The 16344-nt window shown below is 38.2% G+C and overlaps 1 pseudogene; it reads left to right on the top strand.

The window, feature by feature from the left end:
* Nucleotides 1-2579: 2579 nt before the first annotated feature.
* LOC102873892 lies at nucleotides 2580-3541 on the top strand (annotated as a pseudogene).
* The last annotated feature ends 12803 nt before the right edge of the window (nucleotides 3542-16344 follow it).

Here is a 16344-nt window from a genome sequence, read left to right as displayed (position 1 = left end):
GTACTTTGGTATTTCCTCAGAAAGCTGAAAGTAGAAATTCCATTTGACCCAGTTATTTACAACTTGGAATATATCCCAGGAGAATGAAAACTGAGGCACAAATGGAGACTTCACACCAATATTCATAGCAGTGTTATTCATCATCGCAAGAGCGTGGAAACAGCCCAAATGACTAACCACAATGGAATGGTTGAGAAACTATGGTACATTCACACAATGGAATACTATGTAGCACTCAGGAGCAATGATTTTGTAAATCACTACCTGATTTAGGAGGCAGTGTAAAGCATTATGATGAGTGAACTAACTCAGTCCCATAAGGACAAATAGTATATAAAACCATTATTGTAGAATAAGTATGATGATACAATGAGGGGAAGGGTGAAATAGAGAGGTGAGGATAGGTGGGTGGGGGGTTAATCATAGGATCACATGATCTGATGGGTGGAGGGGGGTGAAGGATATAGGAAATATCTGGTGTGAAACACAATATATAAGAACGTTGTAAATAAACCAGTTTAAAAAACAACAACAAAACCCAAAGATCCTCACCACTGAGCCAATTGGCAGTACCATGATGGAGAAGAGATTGAGATCTTTCACAATTTCAGCTTGCTCAGACCCACAATCAACACTACCGGCACCAACAGTAGGAAATCAAAAGGTGAATGAAACACATTGCATTCGGAAAATCTCCTGTCAAAGATTTTTCTTCAGAGTGCTGAAGAGCAACAATGTCAGCCTAGAGACTAAGGTAAAGCTGTTTCAGGCCATGGTCTTTGCAATTACTTGCTGTGCATCACAGAGCTGAACAATGACTAAGGGTGATAGAAGAATAATTGATCCCTTTGAGTTGTGGTGCTGGAGAAGAGTGTTGAATATACCATAGACTGTCAAGAAAACAAGTAAGTCCGTCTTGGAGAGCATAAAACCAAGGTTATCCTTGGAAACTAGGCTTTTGAAGCTCTGTCTCACATATTTTGGGCATGTGGCCAGGGGGAATTGGTCCTTGGAGAAGGACATCATGCTTTGAAAGATGCAGACACAGCACATCACAGGAGAGGAATACCTAGACAAGATGGATTTATTCAGCCACTAGGGAAATGGGAGTAGGTGTGTCGGAGTCAGTGAGGCTGGCTCAGGACAGGGCTGGCTTCAGAGCTGTTGTACATAGGGTCACTATAGGTTGCAGGTGACTTGATGTCACATAACAACAACTTTAGGGATTGGGCAGCATTTTTTTTTCTACCTATAAAGTTACTATGAGTCAGAGTCAAATCATCAAACCCTACCTAACAACTACGAACAGAAGAGAAAAACTCTTTGAAAGGAACAACAAATTCTTTTAAAACAGTGAGTATACTCAGCCTGTGACCTTGCATTTTACATATTATTTATCACTACTATCTGTTTTACAATTATACCTTGTACTCATTTGCCTAAATTTTTTTTCTCTAAAAATATTTTAATTTCTTTAATGAAGTTTATAGTCCTTGGTTTCAGTTCTAGATCCATGATCCACCCAGAGTTGGTTTTTGTGTATGGAGTGAGGTGTGGATCTTGCTTGAGTCTTCTGCAGACCATGAATATAGGAAAATTAGATATTGTTAAGGAAGAAGTGGAACGCATAAATATTGACATACTTGGCATTGGCGAGATGAGATGGACTGGCATGGGGCATTTTGAGTCGGATGACCATATGATATATTACTCTGGAGATGAAAAGGTGAGGAAAAACGGAGTTGCTTTCATAGTTAAAAAAGTCATTGCTAGATCCATCTTGAAGTACAATGTTGTCAGTGACAGGATAATATCTATATGCATACAAGGAAGTCCAGTGAATACCACTATCATTCAAATATATGCACCAACAACCAGAGCCAAGGAAGAGGATATAGAAGATATTTACCAACTTTTACAATCGGAGATTTTAATGATACATGAAGACAAAAATAACAATGGAAAGATTTGTAAGTCTTTTATTTACTTTCCTTCCCTTACCATTCTGATTAGGACTTCTATGCAGTATTGACTATAGTTAATTATAGGAGTCATTAACATGTTGGCAGCCAAAAAAATGCTTTGGTAGAGTCTTGCTACAGTATTGGATGCATGTTGTTGTTGTTAGGTGCCGTCGAATTGTAGATGACTCATAGTGACCCTATAAAAGAAAGGCCTGTGTGCTGTTCGTACATAAAGTTTCCGGAGGCAAGCCATTTCGGAAGAGGATGCCGCTCCTGCTTCCAGGCTTGTTTTAGTCGGGAATCTCCAGCCAACACTGTCCACCATGGGTGCCCATTACCACGATTGGCACATCACTGTCACAGTGTTCATTATCACAGCAACCAGGAGTTACCTCTGTATAGCAATGTACAGACCAGTGTTATACCACCTAGAAGAATGCTTGACAGGAAAACAATTTGAACCTGGCCTGAGGGCTGCAGATTCAAATCACCCACCTTCAGCTTGGTAGCATAACTTTCATAACTTTCTGTCCATTAGGCCAACCTAGCTTTCTCTGTGTGGTCATTGTTGTTGTTTTTAGGTGCCGTGAGTTGTAGATGACTCATAGCGACCCTATGAGCGAAAGGCCTGAGTCTTTCAAAAATAGTTGGTCAGGCACTTCTTTCTCTTGTTCTGCAAACATTCAAGCACCCAACAGACATTTTGTTGCTAGTAATAAAGCTGGCCAGAAAGCAAATAAAAGGCCCAAAACAGAAAACTTCAGGAAGAAAAAAAAAAAAGAGTTAAAAAAATAAAATCATATCTCTACGTGGAAGGTGAGCCTGAAGATGATGTTTATTTAAAAGACTTAATACCCAAGACAAATATATGAAGTGGAGAAAGCTGTTCAGTAATTTAAGAAATTTAAAATTCTGAACTTCACTTATACAAAGCAAGGTGTTTATTATCTTGATTGGACACTTTATATGTCACTACAGAAACAGAAAAAAAAGGAGTAATTTGCTAGTGTTCTTAGCCTTCCATACTCATTAACTTAAATCTGTAAAGTTGCTATTTTCACTGGGAATGCAACACAGACTAAAATAGCAGAAGAAAATGGAGCTGCTTTCCCAGGAGGAACTGATCTGATTCAGAAGATTTTGATTGATGAAATTCATGCAGATTTCTATATAGCTATTCCAGAAATAATGCCTGAGTTTAATCCACTAAGGAAGAAACTAAATAAAAGCTTTCCAAAGTTTACTAGAAAATCTATTGACTGTGACATCCCCAAAATACTTGAATTATTTAAATATGAACATGAAATTGACTTTGATAAAGTAAAAGAGAAAATTCTCAAGACCAAAATAGTCAAAATGGCTGTGTTAAGTGACCTGACAGTTGACAATCTAAAAGCTGTTATCAATGACATCTGTATACACAGAACTTTGAGTTTTGGACCTTTGTGATATGTGCTTTACTTCATAGTTCAACAAATGTAGTTTCATTATCAAAGATGAAGCCATTGCTGCCTAAAGAAGTAGAAGCCAGTCTTTTTCTTGCGGAGGTCCAAGAGTATTCTATCAACTTTTGTTAGAACCCAATAACAAAATGGGCAAAAGAGTTGGAAAGAATTTTCACAGAGGAATATATCTGAATGGCAAACAGGCACATGAAGAAGTGCTCCAAATCACTGGTAATAAGACAGATGCAAATCAAAACCACAATGAGGTATCATCTCACTCCAGTAACAGTGGCAAAGTTTAACAGGGCAGCAAGTAATACATGCTGGAGAGTATGTGGCAAGATCGGAACTCTTAAAATGGTACACCCATTCTGGAAGGCAGTTTGGTGCTTCCTCAAAAATCTGAACATAGAAATTCTATATGACCCAGGTATTCCACTACTGGAATATTCCTTGAGAATATGAGAACTGAGACACAACCTGATATTTGAACAACAATGGTGATAGCAGCATTATTCACCATTGCAAGAACATGGAAACAGCCGATGCCCAAACAGAAACGAATGAATTGAGAAATTATGGTACATTCACACAATGGAATACTATGCAGCACACAGGAGCAATGATTTTGTAAATTATTACCTAACTCGGGAGGGACTGGAGAGCATTATGCTGAGTGAACTAACACAGTCCCACAAGAATAAATATTGTGCAAGACCATTATTGTAAAATAAGTATAAGTATCCACGAGGGGTGGGAGAGAGTGGAAGCAGAGGAATGAGGATGTGCAGTGGGAGGGGGGGTTGATCATGGGGCTGTACAAGTTGATGTGTGTGGGGGATGAGGGAAATTGAAAAAATTGTTCTTCAAAACAATGTATTTGAATTTTGTAAACAAACTAGTAGAAAATTTTTAAAAGAGAAGCCAAAGAAAGTAACACAGCTTGTTAATTTAGTTGTCGTTGTTAGGTGCTGTCAAGTTGAGTAAGAATCATTGCTAGTGTATGAAAAAAAAGATCTGAATCCTGTTCTAGCTTGTGCCATCCTCACACTTCCTGACACACAAGAGCTCATTGCAGTAGTCACCATGTCAATCCACCTGGCTGAGGGGCTTCCTCTCTTTTGCTGATGCTCCACCCTTCCCACATCATAGTCTTCTTCAAGGAACAGCCCCTTTTAGTAACATGCCCAACATATATGAAGCGAAGCCTCATCATTCTTGCCTCCAAAGAGCACTTTGGCTGCACCCTATCTAAGGTGTATCTGTTTGTTCTCTTGGCCATTCATGGGATATTCAGTGCTCTTCTCCAACCCCACAGCTCAAAGGTGGCAATTCTTTTTATGTCATCCTTATTCATTCCTGAAATACTGATTTTGAAATAATTTCCAATAGATTAAGAAGCGTATTGATAAAGTGGTAAGAATCTTTGTTTGCTTGACATTGAGAAGGCTGCATTCCTTGATCTTCTGAAACAAATGCTTCAAGTTCTCACTTTCAGCAAGCAAGATCATATCATCTGCAGATTATTGATGAATCTCCCTCCAATTCTGATGCCCCACTCCTCTTCACAGAGTTCTCTTTGTGGATAGTTTGCACACAGATTAAATAGCTATGGAGAAAGAATAAAACAAATCTGACACTCTGACTTCTCAATTTTAAACCATGCAGGATTCTACTGCTCTGTTCACATAATAGCTTCTTGGTCCAGGAATAGGTTCAATATAAGCATAATTAAGTGCTCTGGGACTCGCATTCTTCTAATGTCAGCTTCAACTTTTTATGCTCCACACAGTCAAATGCCTTTGCATAGCAAATAAAGCATAAATAGACATACTTCTGGTATTCCTTACTTTCAGCTAGAATCCACCTGACATCTATGATATATCTTGTGCCACATCCTCTCCTAAATCCAGCTTGATCTTCTGGCATTTCCCTATTTATGTACTGCTGGACTGAAAGGCAACATCATGAAAGGATACTAAAACTGTCAACAGGTTCATCTTACTTGGATCTACGATTAACATCCTTGGTACCAGCAGTCAAAATATAAGAAGATGCACTGTACTTACTGAAAATCTTTAGTTAAAGACCTCTCCAAATTATTGAACAGTAATGATATCACTTTGAGAACTAAAGTGTGTCTGATTCAGACCATAGTTTTTCCAATCATTTGCTATGCATTTGAGAGCTACGGAATGATTAAGGATGACAGAAAAAGAATTGACGCCTTTGAGCTGTGGTATTGGAGTAGATGACTGAATATCCCTTGGGTGGCCAAGACAATAAACAGATATGTCTTGGAAAGAGAGCAGCCAGAGTGCTCTTTGAAAACAAGAATGATGAGGCTTCACATCCAATACTTTAGGCACGTTGCTAGGAGAGATTATTCCTTGGAGAGAAGGACATGGTGGTGAGAAGGGTAGAGGATCAGCAAAGGAGAGGAAGACCCTCTACCAGGCGGATTGACATGGTGGCTGCTGCAAAGGGCTCTTGTCAGGAAGTGTGAGGATGGTGCAGGATAGAACAGGGGTTAGATCTTTTCCTGTAGTGAGGCTATGAGTTGTACTCAACTCAATGACACCTAACAACAACCACATATTACAGAGCTACCCTGAAAATGAAAAAACTGTGTAAAGTTTTAACATGGGGAAAAAACCTTACTTTAAATATAAGAAAATAATTTTTTCTATGTCTGAAATTAAGAAAAAAGAAGTAATAATAAAGAAAACTTGTGGTTTCAGTTCTCAAGGAGAATGTCCTTAATCTCTCCGAAGAAGGTAATGCTAGGCACTACTTTTTGTATATGTGCTCTTCAACAACAACAACAACAACTTATCTTTTATTCATATTTTATTGATCTTTTTTTAACAAGGAAGAATTTTTACTTTGTCAAATGCTAATAACTTGACATGATAATTTGAATTTTTCCTTTGTTTTATCAATGTGGTGAATTACAGAACAATTTGATCAACTGATAAAAGAGATCCATATTTGTGCTCTTCCAAATAATAGTTTAAAAAGCCAATCCAATAGAATACAGAAGGTATTGAACAACATGATTAATATCACAACAAAGTAAAATATTGCTGAAGATTGTTATTAAACAGTTTGAACCATACTAGAGCAGGGTATTTTACACATTCATGACACATTTAGAAGAAGACATAGAAGGGGAGTATTGCACATTTCAGATATATCTTATCTTATCTTAAAACAGAGGATATCACAAAGATGTTTACTTGTGTTCCATTGATTATGCAATCTTGTTTGGAAAATTAAGAATTATATACTTTTGAACATCAGAAATTATAGTCCCCAATGTAGATAAAAACTAAATATGAATAAAATAAATTTCAATAACTGTACTAATAGACATTATGATGTAGAAAAGATTAATGCTGTCAAGGTTATATTGCAATGGACAAATGCAATGCTGCTAAGGTGTATATGAATTTTATATGCAATCAGTACAATTTTTCTAAATAAACAGAAGTAAAAATGATAATACCTCATTCTTACATATTTAAAAAGATCTCTAGTGAAGGACATGAAACTTGGTAGAGGGTTAGCATAGAAAGAAACTAAGAAGTTGAATTGGCATAGTCAAGCTTAAATACAGCAGCTATTATTAGATTGGAGAAAGATTATTGTGGTGGTGGTGCTGGTGGTGGTGGTACACCATAGAATCAGAACTGACCCATAGCTGCCTCTCTAGACGGTTTTCAGAGGCAATTAATCTCATGAGAGGAGATTGCTCATCCATCGTACTCCCATGGAGCATCTGGTGGACTCTAACAGTGTGTCTTCAGGATTGCAGATTAGCTTCTTGCCACTAGGGCACCAGAGTTTAGGCAAGATTTTCTTCTGTTGCATCTAAGGTTGTTCTGAATCTGAACTTGTTAGCACATTGATAACCACAATATTTCCTTTATCAAGCTTTAAATACAAGCTTTTAAAACTTAGTACTTCTAAAATTTCAAGCCACGGAATTTGCAATTTTGAATCAAACAATCATATGATCTGCAATGCTGGAGATAAAAAGTGAAAAAAAAATATCTCACGTTCATAATTAGAAAGGACCTTTCTAGATCAATCTTGATGTACAATGCTGTGAGTGAAAGTATAATATCCATACACATGCAAAGAAGACCTGTTAATACCACTATTATTCAAATTTAATCACCAACAGCTAAAGGCAAAGGGAAGGAAATAGATGATTTCTACCACTATTGGCTATCAGAAATCCATCAAATGTGTAACCAAGATGCATTAATAAAAATGGGTGACTGCCTACAACCAGGAGAGATAAAGTAAATGAATGGGATCTTCTAAGACTCAAATCCCTATGCACATCCAAAAACTTCTCCAACAGGGTAAAAAGGGAAGCCACCGACTGGGAAAAAGTATTTGGTAATAATATATCAGATAAGGGACTTATATCCAGAATTTATCAAATACTTGACACCACCACAAGATAAAGGTAAATAATCTAATAGAAAAATGGGCACAGGATATGAACAGGTACTTCACCGAAGACGACATTCAGATGGCTAACAAGCACATGAACAAATGCTCAAAATCCCTAGCTCTAAGAGAGATGCAAATTAAACCAACTATGAGATATCATCTCACCCGAGTCAAAATAGCAAAATTTAACAAAACAGCAAGCAACAAATGTTGGCGAGGTTGTGGAGAAATGGGAACCCTTAATCGTTGTTGATGGGAGTGTAAAATGGTGTAACCCCTGTGGAAAGCCGTATGGCGCTTTCTCAAAAAGTTGCGAATAGAGATACCATTCGACCCAGCAATTCCACTACTGGGAATATACCCAGAAGAGACCATAACTGACATCCAAGCAGATATTTGCACACCCATGTTTATTGCAGCTTTGTTCACAATAGCAAGGAGTTGGAAACAACCTAAGTGCCCATCAACAAACGAATAGCTAGAGGAGCTGTGGTATATTCACACAATGGAATACTATGCTGCATTGAAAAACAAGGAACTCATGCAATATTATTCCAAATGGTTGACTCTGGAGAACATTATGCTGAGTTAAATGTCCCAGTCACAAAATTACAAATATTGCAAGGTGCCACTGTTGTAGAACGGGACTGACCTTGGGGTTGGGGAGAGACTGAGTAAGATGGGTTCAATAATGTGTACTGCACTGGAACAGAGGAGGGAGAAAACTGTTTAAAAGAGATAGGTGATTAGGTATTTCTGTCATGACAGGAGTCTAGAACGATGGCTACATGGTGGAGTGGACCTGGGGGACAGTTTGTAAAACAATGGAAGAACTTTACATTTACTTTTCCAAGAGGGTAATGTTCTGAGGGGGGGGGCGGGGGCTTCTTGGGAGGGGAAAATTTGTGCAACAATGAATGAATGCGAATCCAAAGTCTCTGTAAATTTTTACTGAAATTAATAACAAACTTAAATTTAAGCAAAGAATTAAGTTAGTGTAAGGATGGCAATGGATTTATAACTGCTCATGCTAATAACACTATATCGTGGCATGGAGGAGGAATAGTGGAAATGTATCCACATTTATAACATTCCTCTTACCAAAACCATATATGGAAAATAGGAACTGCGTTGGAACATGTATCTCTGGATTGGAAATGATGATATTGTTAATATTTCTAGGCTTAAGCTTAAAAGATTATAATGTTCAAAATAATTTGTTATACATTTGTTTAAATTTTTCCCTCTTTTAAAAGCTGGGATCTAGAGGGAAGAGAAAAGACCAGAGAATGGCCAAAATTACTGGGGCAATTATTGCTGCCAGTTTAGAGCCTGTGTCAGGAAAAGAAAGTCTTACTCATAAACAGTGCCACCCAAAGGTAATAAAGTAGGTCAGAATTACTTCCACTGTGGAAAGCTGGGCCACTTCAGTAGATAGTGTCACAGACGAGAGCCACAGATAGGCAATGGAGTAGAGAGGAAGCTCGCACTCACTTGCTTTAAGTGTGGCTCTGGAGGACACTTGGCCAAGGGTGGCCTACATCAGGTCCTCATGGCTGACAAGACTGACAGGCCCCAGCTCCCAGCTGGAAACAAAGGAGGACACTTCAACAATTTAGATCCTCCCAGAAGAGCTGTGGGTGAGCATTAACATTACTGGTAAGTATATTCGTTTTCTCCTGGACACAAGAGCCTACTATTTGGTCCTAAAAGCCTTCAGAGGTCCCAACTCTTCTCACTATTTCTTAGTTGTTGGAATTGGTGGAAAACCTCATAAGCAGTTCCTTACTTCACCTCTGCCTTGCATGCGGACTTCCAGGTTGTAAAACAACCCAGTTGTAGATGGAATTTGTCCCAGGACTTAAGAACAATAAATGACATAGTTGAGCCTCTACATCTTGTGGTTCGTAACCTTTATACTATAATAGACAAATTGCTAGTCAATAGGTCTTTTATTGTAAGAACTACCTTCCCTCTGTAACTTGATTTGTGCCACTATTAGAGCCTCTACTTGGAATATTAATGCTTTTTGTTTTTGACTCATTTACTTTTAACTTGTTAGTTAAATTTGTGTCTTCTAGGCTGCAACACTTCCATGATACATCTTCAAGGATATGAACATGTGCGGCTAAGCACATTTGATAACAGTGCATCTAAATTCAAAAATCAATCTCCGTAGTAGTCTATGTGTTTCCTATTGCCAAAGGGTACCTTTATAGTAGTGAGAGAAGATCTTCACTCTGAAACACACAGCGTCCCTTTTCAGCAGGAAGTAGCTAAGAGAATATGCCATCCCCTTTTCCTTATCAATCAGGGTGAAATCTCTCTTAGGGAGGAGTGTTAGGGAATGGCAAAAGACACACTGACAAAGGAAATTAATCAGAACTGGCTTTGACAAGCACTGTGGCAATTGGACAATTAAAACAGACTTTCAAGGGGGGGGGGAAAGAAGAACGAACTGGGGAGAAGGGTAGAGAAAATAGTGTAACAGTGAATGAATGAAAACCCCAAATCTCTGTATATTCACTAATATTAATAAAATTTAATAATTAAAAAAAGGTAACTGGGATGCAAAAGTTGGGAACAAAGAAGAAGGATCTGTAGTTGGAAAACACAGACTTGGTGACAGAAACTAGGCTAGGGTTAGAATGATAGAATTCTGCACAATGATTTATTCATAGCAAATAAATGTTAATGCAAGATATACACATTAATTTAACCTGATGGTATGCAAAGAAATCATATCAATTACATCTTTGAAAGAATCCTTGGAGAATCAATATTAGAAGTAAAAACTAGGCAAGGTGTTGATTCTGGAACAGACCATCAGCTTGTTGTTTTTATGTGCCGCGGAGTCACTTGCGACTCATAGCTACCCTATGTACAATAGCCATAGACTCTGCTCTGTCCTGTGCCAATTGCACTGTCTCTAACTCTCCCATCCAGATTACCCTAGTCACTGAATCAATCCACCTCATAGAAGGCCTTCTCCTCCTGCGCTACCCCTCCATTCGCCCAAGCATGATGTCTCTCTCCAAGGACTAGTCTCTCCTTACAACATGTCCAAAGTATGTTAGATGGAGCCTTAGAATCCTTGCCTCCAAGGAGCTGCCCTGTTTAACCTTTTCCGGGATGAATCTGTTTGTTTTCCTAACAGTCCATGGTACTCTTAATACTCTTCTCCAGCACCACAGCTCAAAGTAATCTATTCTCCGTCTATCCTCCTTGGTCATTGTCCAATGGCTCTGCTGCATAACAAGTGATAGCAAAGACCATGGCCTGCATCAGATGCACCTTAATCTCCAGAGCGACACCATTGCTCTTCAGTACTTTGGATTGGTCCCTAACAGCAGACTTTCCCATGGCAATACTTCTTTTAATTTCCTGGCTACTGGTGCCAAGAGTGTTGACTGTGGAGCCAAGCAAACTAAAGCTGTGAACAATCTCAATCACTTCATCATTAATCCTGATGCTGCTAATTGGTCCAGTGGTGAGACTCTGTCTTCTTGACATTGAGCCTCAATCCATATTGGAGGCTGAAGTCCTTGACCCTCTGGAGCAAGCCCTTCAGGTCCTCTTCAGTTTCAGTAAACAGGGTTGTGCCATCTGCATAAACCAGATTGTTGATAGATCTTCCACCAATCTTGATCCCACATTCCTCCTCATAGAGCCCAGCCTCCCAGATAATCTATTCTGCATACAGGTTGAAAAGGTATAGAGACAGGACAAATCCCAGGCACATGCCCTTCCTAGTTTTTAACCATGCAGTGTTTCCTTCCTCTGTTCTGATGACTGCCTCTTGGTCCAAGTATAGGCTTCTCATTAGCACGATCAAGTATTCTGGTATTTCCATTCTTCTCTGAGTCAGCCACAATTTGTTATGATCCACACAGTCAAATGCCTTTGCATAGTTAATGAAACACAGATAGACATTCCTCTGGTACTCCCTGCTATCAGCTAAGATCTCTCTAACATTAGCTACAATATCCCTAGTACCACGACCCCTTCTAAACCCAGCCTGGACTTCTGCAGTTCTCTGCTGATGTGTTGTTCCAGTCGTTTTTGGATAATCTTCAGTAGAATCTTGCTTGCGTGTGAAATCAATGATATTGTTCTACAGTTTCCACACTGTTGGGTCACCTTTCTTTGGAATGGGAACAAATGTAAGTCTCTTCCAGTCGGTTGGCCAAGTGATTGTTCTCCAGATTTCTTGACACAACTTGGTCAGCGCGTCCAGGGCAGCATCTGTTAGTTGAAATATGTCAGTTGGTATACCATCTATTCCCGGGGCCTTATTTTTTGCTATTTTGTTCAAAGCAGTCTGAAATTCTTCCTTCATCACCATAGGCTCTTGTCAGATGTTGTTTCATGAAATTCTTCTGTGTCTGCCATTTCCTTTCAATACAGTGACTCAGTATATTCTTCCATCTTCTTTTGATACCTCCTGGATCGTTTAATACTCTGTGTAAAGCATCCTTGATTATAGCAACTCGAGGTTTGAATTTGTTCTTCAGTTCCTTGAACTGAAGAAATGCTGAGCAACTTCAGCCCTTTTGATTTTCTGACTCCAACTCCTTGCACATTTCATTGTAATATTTTACTTTGTCATCCTGTGCTGCCTTTTGAAATCTTCTTTTCAACTCTTTAGTATCTTGAATTCTTCCTTGTGCTTTGGCTTCTCTGCACTCCATTGCAATTTTCAGAGTCTCTTCTGACATTAATTTTGGTCTTCTGTTCCTCTTCTGCTTTTGCAATGGCTGTTTGCACTCTTGATACCCTTGATTTCCTCCCACAACTCATCCGGTCTTCGCTCATTGTTGTTCAAGGCCTCAAACCTATTTCTGAAATTCAGGTGGGATAGATGCAAAGTCATTATTTTGGATGTGCAAATCCAAATTAAACCATAAGAGGGTCAAATAATGACTTATAAGTACTTTGGGCAAACCTTGCTGGATTATTTGGATTTGGCCGCTGAACTGAAACCACAGCTTGAATCAATTGAGAAATTGTGCCTTGGAAATGTTGGGCTAAAACTTGTCTTTGCATTGGGTGATATTCTTCGTCCACTCTCCAGCTTACTTCCCTAAGATACTCTATTCTACTAGTAACAAAGTCTTATTACTGGTGTGGCTCTATAAACACCATGAATCTCAGCTATGGGCCCTTTATCTACTTTCTTCTCTAGGAGATAGTGAGAGGGTATGCTATTCTCACCCACTGTGGCCCTTCTAAAGAAACATTCATGTTTCTGTGCTCCTATGTACAGTTTTCTGCTCTCTAGGCGGTTCTTAAAATACAAAGACATCTTTTGAAGAATTTTCATTGGATGTTATCATGTGTAAATCTTTTCATTTTTAGGGGAAAATAATAATTACTTAGAAGATATCAAGTAATAAATGCTAAATCTTTTTTTTTATTTTTTTATTTTTTTTCTATATTTTATTAATTTTCATAAACATTTACAGAGGTTTTGGGTTTCCATTCATTCCTTGTTGCACTATTCTCTCTACCCTCCTCCCAGTTTGTTCTTGTCCAAATGCCACAGTGCTTGTCAAAGCCAGTTCTGATTAATCTTCTTTGTCAGTGTGTCCTTTGCCATTCCCTATCACTCCTCCCTGAGAGAGACTTCACCCTGAGTCATAAGGAAAAGGGGATGGCGTATTCTCTTAGCTACTTCCTGCTGAAAAGGGACGCTGTGGATTTCAGGGTGAAGATCTTCTCTCACTACTCTAAAGGGCCCCTTTGGCAGTAGGAAATACATAGACTATTATGGAGATTGATTTTGGGATTTAGATGCACTCTTATTGATTGTGCTTATGTTCATATCCTTGAAGATGTATCATGGGTGTGTTGCAACCTAGAAGACACAAATTTGACTAACAAGTTATAAGTACATGATTCCAAAAATTATGGAAAAGTAAAAGAAAAGATTCTTTCATTGTTTTACAAACCCTCCCCCAGGTCCCCTCCACCATGTAGCCCTCGCTCTAGTCTCCTGTGATGACAGAAATACCTAGTTATATATCTCTTTTAAACAGTTTTCTCCCTCCTCTGTTTCAGTGCAGTATACATTATTGAACCCATCTTACTCAGTCGCTCCCCAACAGTGGCATCATGTAATATTTGTCCTTTTGTGACTGGGATATTTCACTCAGCATAATGTTCTCCAGAGTCAACCATTTTGAATAATATTGCATGAGTTCCTTGTTTTTTAATGCAGCATAGTATTCCATTGTGCGAATATACCACAGCTTCTCTAGCCATTCGTTTGTTGATGGGCACTTAGGTTGTTTCCAACTCCTTGCTATTGTGAACAAAGCTGCAATAAACATGGGTGTGCATATATCTGCTTGGATGTCAGCTATGGTCTCTTCAGGGTATATTCCCAGTAGTGGAATTGCTGGGTCAAATGGTATCTCTATTTGCAACTTTTTGAGAAAGCGCCATACTGCTTTCCACAGGGGTTGCACCATTTTACACTCCCACCAACAGTGAATAAGGGTTCCAGTTTCTAAATCTTTAACAAATTATTAAGGTGAGTTTATTTGGCATAAGTAAAAAATTTTGCTTTGAGGTTGAAATACATTCTGTTTTAAAGAAAGTGCTAATAGTGTAAATATGTCATTTATGATGCTTCAACAAGAGATTTTCAAAATGAGTTTTAGAATGGCCTACATTTAAATCTCAAATGAAATCATGACAAGAATGATGCTAAATATAGTGTTTACAGTGTTTTATGTCATTTAGAGGGAAAAATATAAAGCTGTCCCTGACTTCCTGTGGTAATTAGTGTCTCTTTTATTGTAACATAAAATGCTCTAGTGGTAATGCTGTAGGAAGCAATTTGGTTTATATCAACTCTTGAAATGACTTTCAGATGTTGTCACTAAAAATAGAAATAGATATGTAGGAGGATCGTCATATATTATGAGTGCAAGGGTTCAGCGCAACCCCTACCTGACCATTTTTAAGGTCTAGATTAAAGATTTGATTTTGTAGTCTTATCCCTGACTGGGATAGCATAGTGTATAATATGTCAGACTGCTAACCAAAATATCAGTGGCTCAAATCACTTGGGGGTTGCTATGAGTTAGTTTTAACTTGAGGGCAATGTTTTCAGAATTTGATGTCATAGTAATTTCCTGGAGAAGAGAGAGGTAGTGAACAGAGATTGAGATGGAATAATGAAGGAGAAAATAGAAATTAGGGAGGCATATTATAGTCTGCTCTTTTTAAAACTTCTTAGTAAATATTAACAAGTTTATTAATTTGTTGACTCAATTTATCCTTTGAACTTTGTAAAAGAAAAATAATTCTCAATGGCACGTTGTATAGTATCTAGTAAAGCAAATCTGGAAAAGACACAAGAACAAAATGAAGCAAAAGATATATGAGAAAATGAGAAAGTGAAAATTACCTGAAATACCTGTATTGTTAGAAATCTGAATGATTGCTGTTTTTGAACTCTGTTCATCTATTGATTCTTTTGGTTTCACTGTTTATTCCTATCTCTTTTAACTCATTCCTATCTTCTCATTGTTCCAATTTCCATTTTATAGAAACTCTCACATTATGTTTTGTAATTATTACCTAATAATGGTAGTTAGAATCTTGTTTATTTCTGTTCCTATTGGCTAGGTATAGCTAATACATTTGCGATCACCACGACTTACCTTATACTGGACAAACCTCTCACTCACACTCATTCTCCCTGGGCCAGAATTGATTCGTCATTGAACTCCTAACAGGTTTTTAGAGGCTTTAAATTGCGTTGGAGGAGATTGCTCTATTTATTTCTCCTACAGAGTCACTGGTCATTTCAAAGCTCCAGAGAGGTGCTGCCTTTGCGTGAGCAAAAAAACTCCCCCAGCTATCTCAAAGTAGGTCCTCTCTTATTTGGAAAAAATACATTAGGAAGAATTCTTAAAAGCATAGTATTCTCAAATGATCTTACTTAATCTTACTAAAAGATTTTCTATCAATTTAGTCTTAAATAAGACTTAGTGAACCTGGTTTATAGCATGTTGTTTTCCTAATTACAAGGTTTCATTTCTCTATTTGTTAGACTCTATCAGAAAATTCACTGGAGAGAACTTTTGCCCTCTTATCTTTAAGATTTATTGTCTCAGAATCCCAGTGGAGGTTCACTATATGTTGAAATTAAGTCCATTGTAGCCAGCTCGATTTTTTTGTTTATTTTTATTCTTCAGTAGTATGATTCTTAAAATTTTGTGTAAGAAGATATGATTGAAATTCAGGAAACCTAGGCTAACAGTAGTATCAAGAGCTTCCACAAATACCATTTGTATCTGATGGCAAGTAAGGAGTTGTGCTGCCAATCCAAAGGCAGGCTCTTTGGACACTGGTCATCTGAAGCAGGAAGTTTCTTCTTGGGCAATCCACAGCCTCTAAATACCTGCTCTGGTGGCCTAGTGACAAGAAGCTGTACTGTAATCCTGAAGGCACGC

The sequence above is a fragment of the Elephantulus edwardii genome, unplaced genomic scaffold (genome assembly GCF_000299155.1).
Source record: "Elephantulus edwardii isolate Elephantulus edwardi_28Jun2011 unplaced genomic scaffold, EleEdw1.0 scaffold00290, whole genome shotgun sequence".
Lineage (NCBI taxonomy): Eukaryota > Metazoa > Chordata > Mammalia > Macroscelidea > Macroscelididae > Elephantulus > Elephantulus edwardii.
Note: the sequence above shows the minus strand (reverse complement) of the source record. Positions and strands in the feature narration are given on the sequence as shown.